Below are 14,421 nucleotides of genomic sequence, written 5' to 3' on the forward strand. Positions count from 1 at the left end.
AAATGACTCAATTTCGTTCCTTTTTATGGCTGAGTAATATTCCATTGTATATATGTACCACATCTTCCTTATCCATTTGTCTGTCGATGGGCATTTAGGTTGCTTCCATGACCTGGTTATTGTAAATAGTGCTGCAACTAACATTGGGGTGCATGTGTCTCTTTGAATTATGGTTTTCTCTGGGTATATGCCCAGTAGTGGGGTTGCTGTGTCATATGGTAATTCTATTTTTAGTTTTTTAAAGAAGCTCCATACTGTTCTCCATAGTGGCTGTATCAGTTTACATTCCCACCAACAGAGCAGGAGGGTTCCCTTTTCTCCACACCCTCTCCAGCATTTGTTGTTTGTATATTTTCTGATGATGCCCATTCTAAGTGATGTGAGGTGATAACTCATTGTAGTTTTGATTTGCATTTCTCTAATAAATAGTGATGTTGAGCAGCTTTTCATGTTCTTCTTGGCCATCTGTATGTCTCCTTTGGAGAAATGTCTATTTAGGTCTTCTGCCCATTTTTGGATTGGGTTGTTTGTTTCTTTAATATTGAACTGCATGAGCTGTTTATATATTTTGGAGATTAATCCTTTGTCCGTTGACTCGTTTGCAGATACTTTCTCCCATTCTGAGGGTTGTCTTTTTGTCTTGTTTATGGTTTCCTTTGCTGTGCAAAAGCGTTTAAGTTTCATTAGGTCTCATTTGTTTATTTTTGTTTTTATTTCCATTACTCTAGGAGGTGGATCAAAAAAGATCTTGAAAAAAAAAAAATCTTGCTGTGATTTATGTCAAAGAGTGTTTTTGCTATGTTTTCATCTAAGAGTTTTATAGTGTCCAGTCTTACATTTAGGTCTTGAATCCATTTTGAGTTTATTTTTGTGTATGGTGTTAGGGAGTGTTCTAATTTCATTCTTTTACATGTACCTGTCCAGTTTTTCCAGCACCACTTATTTAAGAGACTGTCTCTTCTCCACTGTATATCTTTGCCTCCTTTGTCATAGATTAGTTGACCATAAGTGCATGGGTTTATCTCTGGGCTTTCTATCTTGTTCCATTGATCTATGTTTCTGCTTTTGTGCCAGTACCATATTGTCTTGATTACTATAGCTTTGTAGTATAGGCTGAAGTCAGGGAGTTTGATTCCTCCAGCTCCGTTTTTTTCCCTTAAGACTGTTTTGGCTATTTGGGGTCTTTTGTGTCTCCATACAAATTTTAAGGTTTTTTGTTCTAGTTCCATAAAAAATGCCATTGGTAATTTAATAGGGATTGCATTGAATCTGTAGATTGCTTTGGGTAGTATAGTCATTTCCACAATATTGATTCATCCAATCCAAGAACATGGTTTATCTCTCCATCTGTTGGTATCATCTTTAATTTCTTTCATCAGTGTCTTATAGTTTTCTGCATACAGGTCTTTGTCTCCCTAGGTAGGTTTATTCCTAGGTATTTTATTCTTTTCCTTGCAATGGTAAATAGAAGTGTTTCCTTAATTTTTCTTTCAGATTTTTCATCATTAGTGTATAGGAATGCAAGAGATTTCTGTGCATTAATTTTGTATCCTGCAACTTTACCAAATTCATTGATTAGCTCTAGTAGTTTTCTGCTGGCATTTTTAGGATTCTCTATGTATAGTATCATGTCATCTGCAAACAGTGACAGTTTTACTTCTTCTTTTCCAATTTGTATTCCTTTTATTTCTTTTTCTTCTCTGATTGTCGTGGCTAGGACTCCCAAGACTATGTTGAATAATAGTGGTGAGAGTGGACATCCTTGTCTTGTTCCTGATCTTAGAGGAAATGCTTTCAGTTTTTCACCATTGAGAACGATGTTTGCTGTTGGTTTGTCGTATATGGCCTTTATTATGTTGAGGTAGGTTCCCTCTATGCCCAATTTCTGGAGAGTTTTTATCATAAATGTATGTTGAATTTTGTCAAAAGCTTTTTCTGCATGTATTGAGATGATCATATGGTTTTTATTCTTCAAGTTTTTAATATGGTGTATCACATTGATTGATTTGTGTATATTGAAGAATCCTTGCATCCCTGGGATAAATCCACCTTGATTATGATGTATGATCCTTTTAATGTGTTGTTGGATTCTGTTTGCTAGTATTTTGTTGAGGATTTTTGCATTTATATTCATCAGTGATATTGGTCTGTAATTTTCTTTTTTTGTAGTATCTTTGTCTGGTTTTGGTATCAGGGTGATGGTGGCCTCATAGAATGAGTTTGGGAGTGTTCCTTCCTCTGCAATTTTTGGGAAGAGTTTGAGAAGGATGGGTGTTAGCTCTTCTCTAAATGTTTGATAGAATTCACCTGTGAAGCCATCTGGTCCTGGACTTTTGTTTGTTGGAAGATTTATTTATTTATTTTGCGGTATGCGGGCCTCTCACTGTTGTGGCCTCTCCCATTGTGGAGCACAGGCTCTGGACACGCAGGCTTAGCAGCCATGGCTCATGGGCCCAGCCACTTCACGGCATGTGGGATCTTCCCGGACCGGGGCATGAACCCGTGTCCCCTGTATCGGCAGGCGGACTCTCAACCACTGCACCATCAGGGAAGCCCCTGTTGGAAGATTTTTAATCACAGGTTCAATTTCATTACTTTGATTGGTCTGTTCATATTTTCTATTTCTTCCTGGTTCAGTCTTGGAAGGTTATGCCTTTCTGAGAATTTGTCCATTTCTTCCAGGTTGTCCATTTTATTGGCATAGAGTCACTTGTAGTAGTCTCTTAGGATGCTTTGTATTTCTGCACTGTCTGTTGTAACTTCTCCTTTTTCGTTTCTAATTTTATTGATTTGAGTCCTCTCCCTCTTTTTTTTTTTTTTTTTAAACATCTTTATTGGAGCATAATTGCTTTACAATGGCATGTTAGTTTCAGCTTCACAACAAAATGAATCAGTTATATATATACATATGTTCCCATATCTCTTCCCGCTTGCGTCACCCTCCCTCCCACCCTCCCTATCCCACCCCTCCAGGCGGTCACACAGCACCGAGCTGATCTCCCTGTGCTATGCGGCTGCTTCCCACTAGCTATCTACCTTACGTTTGGTAGTGTATACATGTCCATGCCTCTTTATTGCTTTGTCACCGTTTACCCTTCCCCCTCCCCATAGCCTCAAGTCCATTCTCTAGTAAGTCTGTGTCTTTATTCCTGTTTCACCCCTAGGTTTTTCATGACATTTTTTTTTTCTTAAATTCCATATATATGTGTTAGCATACGGTATTTGTCTCTCTCTTTCTGACTTACTTCACTCTGTATGACAGACTCTAGGTCTATCCACCTCATTACAAATAGCTCAATTTCGTCTCTTTTTATGGCTGAGTAATATTCCATTGTATATATGTGCCACATCTTCTTTATCCATTCATCCGATGATGGACACTTAGGTTGTTTCCATCTCTGGGCTATTGTAAATAGAGCTGCAATGAACATTTTGGTACATGACTCTTTTTGAATTATGGTTTTCTCAGGGTATATGCCCAGTAGTGGGATTGCTGGGTCATATGGTAGTTCTATTTGTAGCTTTTTAAGGAACCTCCATACTGTTCTCCACAGTGGCTGTATCAATTTACATTCCCACCAACAGTGTAAGAGGGTTCCCTTTTCTCCACACCCTCTCCAGCATTTATTGTTTCTAGATTTTTTGATGATGGCCATTCTGACTGGTGTGAGATGATATCTCATTGTAGTTTTGATTTGCATTTCTCTAATGATTAGTGATGTTGAGCATTCTTTCATGTGTTTGTTGGCACTCTGTATATCTTTTTTGGAGAAATGTCTATTTAGGTCTTCTGCCCATTTTTGGATTGGGTTGTTTGTTCTTTTGTTATTAAGCTGCATGAGCTGCTTATAAATTTTGGAGATTAATCCTTTGTCAGTTGCTTCATTTGCAAATATTTTCTCCCATTCTGAGGGTTGTCTTTTGGTCTTCTTTATGGTTTCCTTTGCTGTGCAAAAGCTTTTAAGTTTCATTAGGTCCCATTTGTTTACTTTTGTTTTTATTTCCATTTCTCTAGGAGGTGGGTCAAAAAGGATCTTGCTGTGATTTATGTCATAGAGTGTTCTGCCTATGTTTTCCTCTAAGAGTTTGATAGTTTCTGGCCTTACATTTAGGTCTTTAATCCATTTTGAGCTTATTTTTGTGTATGGTGTTAGGGAGTGATCTAATCTCATACTTTTACATGTAGCTGTCCAGTTTTCCCAGCACCACTTATTGAATAGGCTGTCCTTTCTCCACTGTACATTTCTGCCTCCTTTGTCAAAGATAAGGTGACCATATGTGCGTGGGTTTATCTCTGGGCTTTCTATCCTGTTCCATTGATCTATATTTCTGTTTTTGTGCCAGTACCACACTGTCTTGATTACTGTAGCTTTGTAGTATAGTCTGAAGTCAGGAAGCCTGATTCCTCCAGCTCCATTTTTCGTTCTCAAAATTGCTTTGGCTATTCGGGGTCTTTTGTGTTTCCATACAAATTGTGAGATTTTTTGTTCTAGTTCTGTGAAAAATGCCAGTGGTAGTTTCACAGGGATTGCATTGAATCTGTAGATTGCTTTGGGTAGTAGAGTCATTTTCACAATGTTGATTCTTCCAATCCAAGAACATGGTATATCTCTCCATCTATTTGTATCATTTTTAATTTCTTTCATCAGTGTCTTATAATTTTCTGCATACAGGTCTTTTGTCTCCTTAGGTAGGTTTATTCCTAGGTATTTTATCCTTTTTGTTGCAATGGTAAATGGGAGTGTTTTCTTGATTTCACTTTCAGATTTTTCATCCTTAGTGTATAGGAATGCCAGAGATTTCTGTGCATTAATTTTGTATCCTGCTACTTTACCAAATTCATTGATTAGCTCTAGTAGTTTTCTGGTAGCATCTTTAGGGTTCTGTATGTGTAGTATCATGTCATCTGCAAACAGTGACAGCTTTACTTCTTCTTTTCCGATTTGGATTCCTTTTATTTCCTTTTCTTCTCTGATTGCTGTGGCTAAAACTTCCAAAACTATGTTGAATAAGAGTGGTGAGAGTGGGCAACCTTGTCTTGTTCCTGATCTTAGTGGAAATGCTTTCAGTTTTTCACCATTGAGGACGATGTTGGCTGTGGGTTTGTCATATATGGCCTTTATTATGTTGAGGAAAGTTCCCTCTATGCCTACTTTCTGCAGGGTTTTTATCATAAATGGGTGTTGAATTTTGTCAAAAGCTTTCTCTGCATCTATTGAGATGATCATATGGTTTTTCTCCTTCAATTTGTTAATATGGTGTATCACGTTGATTGATTTGCGTATATTGAAGAATCCTTGCATTCCTGGAATAAACCCCACTTGATCATGGTGTATGATCCGTTTAATGTGCTGTTGGATTCTGTTTGCTAGTATTTTGTTGAGGATCTTTGCATCTATGTTCATCAGTGATATTGGCCTGTAGTTTTCTTTCTTTGTGACATCCTTGTCTGGTTTTGGTATCAGGGTGATGGTGGCCTCGTAGAATGAGTTGGGGAGTGTTCCTCCCTCTGCTATATTTTGGAAGAGTCTGAGAAGGATAGGTGATAGCTCTTCTCTAAATGTTTGATAGAATTCGCCTGTGAAGCCATCTGGTCCTGGGCTTTTGCTTGTTGGAAGATTTTTAATCACAGTTTCAATTTCAGTGCTTGTGATTGGTCTGTTCATATTTTCTATTTCTTCCTGATTCAGTCTTGGCAGGTTGTGCCTTTCTAAGAATTTGTCCATTTCTTCCAGGTTGTCCATTTTATTGGCATAGAGTTGCTTGTAGTAATCTCTCATGATCTTTTGTATTTCTGCAGTGTCAGTCGTTACTTCTCCTTTTTCATTTCTAATTCTATTGATTTGAGTCTTCTCCCTTTTTTTCTTGATGAGTCTGGCTAATGGTTTATCAATTTTGTTTATCCTTTCAAAAAACCAGCTTTTAGTTTTATTGATCTTTGCTATCGTTTCCTTCATTTCTTTTTCATTTATTTCTGATCTGATTTTTATGATTTCTTTCCTCCTGCTAACTTTGGGGTTTTTTTGTTCTTCTTTCTCTAATTGCTTTAGGTGCAAGTTTAGGTTGTTTATTCGAGATGTTTCCTGTTTCTTAAGGTAAGATTGTATTGCTATAAACTTCCCTCTTAGAACTGCTTTTGCTGCATCCCATAGATTTTGAGTCGTCGTGTCTCCATTGTCATTTGTTTCTAGGTATTTTTTGATTTCCCCTTTGATTTCTTCAGTGATCACTTCGTTATTAAGTAGTGTATTGTTTAGCCTCCATGTGTTTGTATTTTTTACAGATCTTCTCCTGTGATTGATATCGAGTCTCATAGCGTTGTGGTCGGAAAAGATACTTGATACAATTTCAATTTTCTTAAATTTACCAAGGCTTGATTTGTGACCCAAGATATGATCTATCCTGGAGAATGTTCCATGAGCACTTGAGAAAAATGTGTATTCTGTTGTTTTTGGATGGAATGTCCTATAAATATCAATTAACTCCATCTCATTTAATGTATCATTTAAAGCTTGTGTTTCCTTATTTATTTTCATTTTGGATGATCTGTCCATTGGTGAAAGTGGGGTGTTAAAGTCCCCTACTATGAATGTGTTACTGTCGATTTCCCCTTTTATGGTTGTCAGTATTTGCCTTATGTATTGAGGTGCACCTATGTTGGGTGCATAAATATTTACAATTGTTATATCTTCCTCTTGGATCGATCCCTTGATCATTATGTAGTGTGCTTCTTTGTCTCTTCTAATAGTCTTTGTTTTAAAGTCTATTTTGTCTGATATGAGAATTGCTACTCCAGCTTTCTTTTGGTTTCCATTTGCATGAAATACCTTTTTCCATCCCCTTACTTTCAGTCTGTATGTGTCTCTAGGTCTGAAGTGGGTCTCTTGTAGACAGCAAATATATGGGTCTTGTTTTTGTATCCATTCAGCCAATCTGTGTCTTTTGGTGGGAGCATTTAGTCCATTTACATTTAAGGTAATTATCGATATGTGTGTTCCCATTCCCATTTTCTTAATTGTTTTGGGTTTGTTATTGTAGGTCTTTTCCTTCTTTTGTGTTTCTTGCCTAGAGAAGTTCCTTTAGCAGTTGTTGTAGAGCTGGTTTGGTGGTGCTGAACTCTCTCAGCTTTTGCTTGTCTCTAAAGGTTTTAATTTCTCCATCAAATCTGAATGAGATCCTTGCTGGGTAGAGTAATCTTGGTTGCAGGTTTTTCTCCTTCAACACTTTCAATATGTCCTGCCACTCCCTTCTGGCTTGCAGAGTTTCTGCTGAAAGATCAGCTGTTAACCTTATGGGGATTCCCTTGTGTGTTATTTTTTGTTTTTCCCTTGCTGCTTTTAATATGTTTTCTTTGTATTTAATTTTTGACAGTTTGATTAATATGTGTCTTGGCGTATTTCTCCTTGGATTTATCCTGTATGGGACTCTCTGTGCTTCCTGGACTTGATTAACTATTTCCTTTCCCATATTAGGGAAGTTTTCAACTATAATCTCTTCAAATATTTTCTCAGTCCCTTTCTTTTTCTCTTCTTCTTCTGGAACCCCTATAATTCGAATGTTGGTACGTTTAATGTTGTCCCAGAGGTCTCTGAGACTGTCCTCAGTTCTTTTCATTCTTTTTTCTTTATTCTGCTCTGCAGTAGTTATTTCCACTATTTTATCTTCCAGGTCACTTATCCGTTCTTCTGCCTCAGTTATTCTGCTATTGATCCCATCTAGAGTACTTTTAATTTCATTTATTGTGTTGTTCATCGTTGCTTGTTTCATCTTTAGTTCTTCTAGGTCCTTGTTAACTGATTCTTGCATTTTGTCCATTCTATTGTCCATTCTATCTCCAAGATTTCGGATCAACCTTACTATCATTATTCTGAATTCTTTTTCAGGTAGACTGCCTATTTCCTCTTCATTTGTTAGGTCTGATGGGTTTTTATCTTGCTCCTTCATCTGCGGTGTGTTTTTCTGTCTTTTCATTTTGCTTATCTTACTGTGTTTGGGGTCTCCTTTTTTGCAGGCTGAAGGTTCGTAGTTCCTATTGTTTTTTGTGTCTGTCCCCAGTGGCTAAGGTTGGTTCAGTGGGTTGTGTAGGCTTCCTGGTGGAGGGTACTAGTGCCTGTGTTCTGGTGGATGAGGCTAGATCTTGTCTTTCTGGTGTGCAGGTCCACGTCTGGTGGTGTGTTTTGGGGTGTCTGTAGACTTATTATGATTTTGGGCCGCCTCTCTGCTAATGGGTGGGGTTGTGTTCCTGTCTTGCTAGTTGTTTGGCATAGGATGTCCAGCACTGTAGCTTGCTGGTCGTTGAGTGAAGCTGGGTGCTGGCGTTGAGATGGAGATCTCTCGGAAATTTTTTCTGTTTGATATTATGTGCAGCTGGGAGGTCTCTTGTGGATCAGTGTCCTGAAGTTGGCTCTCCCACCTCAGAGGCACAGCACTGACTCCTGGCTGCAGCCCCAAGAGCCTTTCATCCACAGGGCTCCTTAATTTGGGATGATTGGTTGTCTATTCAGGTATTCCACAGATGCAGGGTATATCAAGTTGATTGTGGAGGTTTAATCCGCTGCTTCTGAGGCTGCTGGGAGAGATTTCCCTTTCTCTTCTTTGTTCTCACAGCTCCTGGGGTTCAGCTTTGGATTTGGCCCCGCCTGTGCGTGTAGGTCGCCAGAGGGCGTCTGTTCTTTGCTCAGACAGGACGGGGTTAAAGGAGCCGCTGATTCGGAGGCTCTGGCTCACTCAGGCCCGGGGGTAGGGAGGGGCACGGAGTGTGGGGCGGGCCTGCGGCGACAGAGGCCGGCGAGACGTTGCAGCCTGAGGCGCGCCTGTGCGTTCTCCCGGGGGAGTTGTCCCTGGATCCCGGGACCCCGGCAGTGGCGGGCTGCACAGGCTCCCCGGAAGGGCGCGTGGCCAGTGACCTGTGTTCGCACACAGGCCTCCCGGTGGCGGCAGCAGCGGCCCTAGCCGCTCTGGGCGGCCCTAGCCACGTCCGTCTCTGGGCTCCGCACCCCTAGCCGCGGCCCACGCCCGTCCCTGGTGCTCTCTCAAGCAGCGTTCTTAATCCCCTCTCCTCGTGCACCAGGAAACAAAGAGGGACGTAAAAGTCTCTTGCCTCTTCGGCAGTTCCAGACTTCTCCCCGGATTCTCTCCCGGCCAGCCGCGGTGCACCAACGCCCCGCAGGCTGTGTTCACGCCGCCAACCTCAGTCCTCTCCCGGCGCTCCGACAAAAGCCGGAGCCTCAGCTCCCAGTCCCGCCCGCCCCGGCGGGCGAGCAGACAAGCCTCTCGGCTGGCAAGTTCCGGTCGGCCCGATCCTCTGCGCTGGAATCTGTCCGCTTTGCCCTCCGCACCCCTGTTGCTGTGCTCTCCTCCGCGGCTCCCAAGCTCCCCCACTCCGCCTCCCGAAGTCTCCACCCGCGAAGGGGCTTCCTAGTGTGTGGACACTTTTCCTCCTTCACAGCTCTCTCCCGCTGGTGCAGGACGCGTCCCTATCCTTTTGTCTCTGTTTAGTTTTTTCTTTTGCCCTACCCAGGTACGTGGGGGGTTTCTTGCCTTTTGGGAGGTCTGAGGTCTTCTGCCAGCGTTCAGTAGATGCTCTGTAGGAGTTGTTCCACGCGTAGATGTATTTCTGGTGTATCTGTGGGGAGGAACGTGATCTCCGCGTCTTACTCTTCCGCCATCTTCCCGGAAGTCCCCCCTCTCCCTCTTTTTCTTGATGAGTCTGGCTAATGGTTTATCAATTTTGTTTATCTTTTCAAAGAACCAGCTTTTAGTTTTATTTATCTTTGCTATTGTTTCCTTTGTTTCTATTTCATTTATTTCTGCTCTGATCTTTATGATTTCTTTCCTTCTGCTAACTTTGGGTTTTCTTTGTTCTTCTTTCTCTAGTTCCTTGAGGTGTAAGGTTAGATTGTTTATTTGAGATATTTCTTGTTTCTTGAGGTAGGCTTGTATAGCTATAAACTTCCCTCTTAGAACTGCTTTTGCTGCATCCCATAGGTTTTGGGTCATTGTGTTTTCATTGTCATTTGTCTCTAGGTATTTTTTGATTTCCTCTTTGATTTCTTCAGTGATCTCTTGGTTATTTAGTAACGTATTGTTTAGCCTCCATCTGTTTGTGTTTTTTACGTTTTTTCCCCCTGTAATTCATTTCTAATGTCATAGCATTGTGGTCAGAAAAGATGCTTGATATGATTTCAATTTTCTTAAATTTACTGAGGCTTGATTTGTGACCCAAGATGTGATCTATCCTGGAGAATGTTCCGTGCGCACTTGAGAAGAAAGTGTAATCTGCTGTTTTTGGATGGCATGCCCTATAAATATCAATTAAATCTATCGGGTCTATTGTGTCATTTAAAGCTTCTGTTTCCTTATTTATTTTCATTTTGGATGATATGTCCTTTGGTGTAAGTGAGGTGGTAAAATCCCCCACTCTTATTGTTTACTGTCAATTTCCTCTTTTATAGCTGTTAGCAGTTGCCTTATGTATTGAGGTGATCCTATGTTGGGTGCATATATATTTACAATTATTATATCTTCTTCTTGGATTGATCCCTTGATCATTATGTAGTGTCCTTCCTTGTCTCTTGTAACATTCTTTATTTTAAAGTCTATTTTATCTGATATGAGTATAGCTACTCCAGCTTTCTTTTGATTTCCATTTGCATGGAATATCTTTTTCCATCCCCTCACTTTCAGTCTGTATGTGTCCCTAGGTCTGAAGTGGGTCTCTTGTGGACAGCATATATATGGGTCTTGTTTCTGTATCCATTCAGCAAGCCTGTCTCTTTTGGTTGGAACATTTCATCCATTCACGTTTAAGGTAATTATCGATATGTATGTTCCTATGACCATTTTCTTAATTGTTTTGGGTTTGTTTTTGTAGGTTCTTTTCTTCTCTTGTATTTCGCACTTAGAGAAGTTCCTTTAGCATTTGTTGTAGAGCTGGTTTGGTGGTGCTGGATTCTCTTAGCTTTTGCTTGTCTGTAAAGCTTTTGATTTCTCCATCGAATCTGAATGAAATCCTTGTTGGGTAGAGTCATCTTGGTTGTAGGTTCTTCCCTTTCATCACTTTAAGTATATCATGCCACTCCCTTCTGTCTTGTAGAGTTTCTGCTGAGAAATCAGCTGTTAACCTTATGGGAGTTCCCTTGTATGTTATTTGTTGTTTTTACCTTGCTGCTTTCAATAATTTTTCTTTGTCTTTAATTTTTTGCCAATTTGATTACTATGTGTCTCGGTGTGTTCTCCTTGGGTTTATCCTGTATGGGACTTGCTGCACTTCTTGGACTTGGGTGGCTACTTCCTTTCCCATGTTAGGGAAGTTTTCAACTATAATCTCTTCAAATATTTTCTCGGGTCCTTTCTCTCTCTCTTCTTCTTCTGGGACCCCTATATTGCGACTGTTGTTGCGTTTAATGTTGTCCCAGAGGTCTCTTAGGCTGTCTTCATTTCTTTTCATTCTTTTTTCTTTATTCTGTTCCACAGTAGTGAATTCCACCATCCTGTCTTCCAGGTCACTTATCCGTTCTTCTGCCTCAGTTATTCTGCTATTGATTTCTTCTAGTGTAGTTTTCATTTCAGTTATTTTATTGCTCATCTCTGTTTGGTTGTTCTTTAATTCTTCTAGGTCTTTGTTAAACATTTCTTGCATCTTCTCAATCTTTGCCTCCATTCTTTTTCCAAGGACCTGGATCATCTTCACTATCATTATTCTGAATTCTTTTTCTGGAAGGTTGCCTATCTCCACTTCATTTAGTTGTTTTTCTGGGGTTTTATCTTGTTCCTTCATCTGGTACATAGCCCTCTGCCTTTTCATCTTGTCTATCTTTCTGTGAATGTGGTTCCTGTTCCACAGGCTTCAGAATTGTAGTTCTTCTTGCTTCTGCTGTCTGCCCTCTGGTGGATGAGGCTATCTAAGAGGCTTGTGCAAGTTTCCTGATGGGAGGGACTGGTGGTGGATAGAGCTGACTGTTGCTCTGGTGGGCAGAGCTCAGTAAAACTTTAATCCTCTTGACTGTTGATGGGTGGGGCTGGGTTCCCTCCCTGTTGGTTGTTTGGCCTGAGGCAACCCAACACTGGAGCCTACCTGGACTCTTTGGTGGGGCTAATGGCAGACTCTGGGAGGGCTCACACCAAGGAGTACTTCCCAGAGCTTCTGCTGCCAGTGTCCTTGTCCCCACGGTGAGCAACAGCCACCCCCCGCCTCTGCAGGAGACCCTCCAACACTAGCAGGTAGGTCTGGTTCAGTCTCCCCTGAGGTTACTGCTCCTTCCCCTGGGTCCTGATGTGCACACTACTTTGTGTGTGCCCTCCAAGAGTGGAGTATCTGTTTCCCCCAGTCCTGTCGAAGTCCTGCAATCAAATCCCACTAGCCTTCAAAGTCTGATTCTCTAGGAATTCCTCTTACCGTTGCCGGACCCCCAGATTCGGAGGCCTGACGTGGGGCTCAAAACCTTCACTCCAGTGGGTGGACTTCTGTGGTATAAGTGTTTTCCAGTCCATGAGTCACCCACCCAGCAGTTATGGGATTTGATTTTACTGTGATTGTGCCCCTCCTACCGTCTCATTGTGGCTTCTCGTTTGTCTTTGGAAGTGGGGTATCTTTTTTGGTGAGTTCCAGTGTCTTCCTGTCGATGATTGTCCAGCAGCTAGTTGTGATTCTGTTGTTTTCACAAGAGGGAGTGAGAGCTCGTCCTGCTACTCCACCATCTTGGTTCAGGCCCTTGACATTGTGGCTTTATTGTCAATAACCTTTTGATTTGTTCACTGTCGTACACATTTGCTTTTTATCTTAGTAGAGAAATTTCTGAAAATTATTAGAAATAGCCAAATTTTAGTATTTTTCTATTTTTATGTAACAATCTACCTTGATTTTGCTCATCCAAAACAATAATTCATCTTATTTGACTCAGTCCTGTGGAATCACTCATTTTCTCAACATTCAGTTCAACCTTTTACCCACTTGCCAATGCCTCTTTCCTACACTCCTTCTTGCTCTCATCCTGTCTTCCTAAAAACTTACTCCTAAGTATTTTATTAACAAGGAGGCATAATTGATGAAAAACAACTTAATGTTTTCCTTTCTGAAATTATTTGCATTTTAACTCTTACATTAACAAGATGGGACTCTAATGGAGGAATTGTAGGCATCCATCAGAAGGTTGGAGCAGATCCCTATAAGCAAATCCTATAAAGTGGTACTTATTCTTCTTATTTTAAGGATTTGGGGGTATTACCCGCTCTGTTTACTCATCAGTTAAGCTGCAAATATGCTTGATATACCTCAAGTCCTTCATATGAGTCAAGGTGGCAAAACAGAGAGTTCGCAATTTCAGGCAGAGATTACCTGTTGTTGCAATGCTGGGATGCCTAGCACAGGGCCAAGCCTACAACGAATGCACAACTATCTGTTGTTTGGTCAACTAAGATTGATTCAGGCTGTGGTCATTGATCCCTAGATTGCTGACTTTATTTGCTTTTACTGCCAATCCCTGCAATTCTGTTATAGATTATATGCAGGAGATGGTTGTGAGCTCTGTTCATGGTTCCTTCATATATAGAAGAATGAATGGTCTTACAGAATCAGGAACATGCCTAATCAGACATGATCAATTATTAACTCCATTTCCAGCCCCTCTCCCCACCCTGGAGAATGTGGGTGGTGGTGGCAGGGGCTGAAATCATGGCTTGGCCTTTCTGGTGACCAGCCCCCATACAAGAGCAATCCAGGTGCTCACCCAGAGTCACCTCATTAGAACAAAAGACACCCCATTACCCAGGAAATTCCAAGAGATTTAGGAGTTCAGTGTCAGGAACCAGGAGTGTCTATCAGCTATCTCTCTATCTATCTATCATCTATCATCTATCTATATCTCTATCTATAGATAGATATACATTTATATCTATATTTATTTATATTATCTTACAGTGCCCCATTTTTTTTTTTTTTCTTTATCATTCCCTTGGATCTGCCCCCTAGGGAAACCCATGGGGAGGAGTATGATGGGCAGAGCAGGATTCAGCTATTTCTGGGTTCCTTGGCTCAACTATCTTCAAACCATCTGTCATCAGCAGTTCAGGCTGCTATAATAAATTACCACAGATTGCGTGGCTTATACAACAATTTATTTTGCATGGTTCTGGAGGCTGGGAAGTCCAAGATCAAGGTGCTGGAAGGTCTGATGAGAGCCCTCTTCCTGGTCTGCAGATGGGCATCTTATATCCCCACAAAGAGGGCTAGCTGTTTCATTTCTCTTCTTAGGACACCACTCCTATCATGAGGGTAATTACCCTCATGGCCTAATTACCTCCCAAAAGGCCCACCTCCCAATTCCATAACACTGTCAACATATGAATTTCAGGTCACAAACAGTCCATAGCATCAAAATACCACCTCCTAGAAATCAACAAAGCCTCCCCATCTTTCACAAC

The sequence above is a fragment of the Pseudorca crassidens genome, chromosome 2, assembly GCF_039906515.1.
Source record: "Pseudorca crassidens isolate mPseCra1 chromosome 2, mPseCra1.hap1, whole genome shotgun sequence".
NCBI lineage: Eukaryota > Metazoa > Chordata > Mammalia > Artiodactyla > Delphinidae > Pseudorca > Pseudorca crassidens.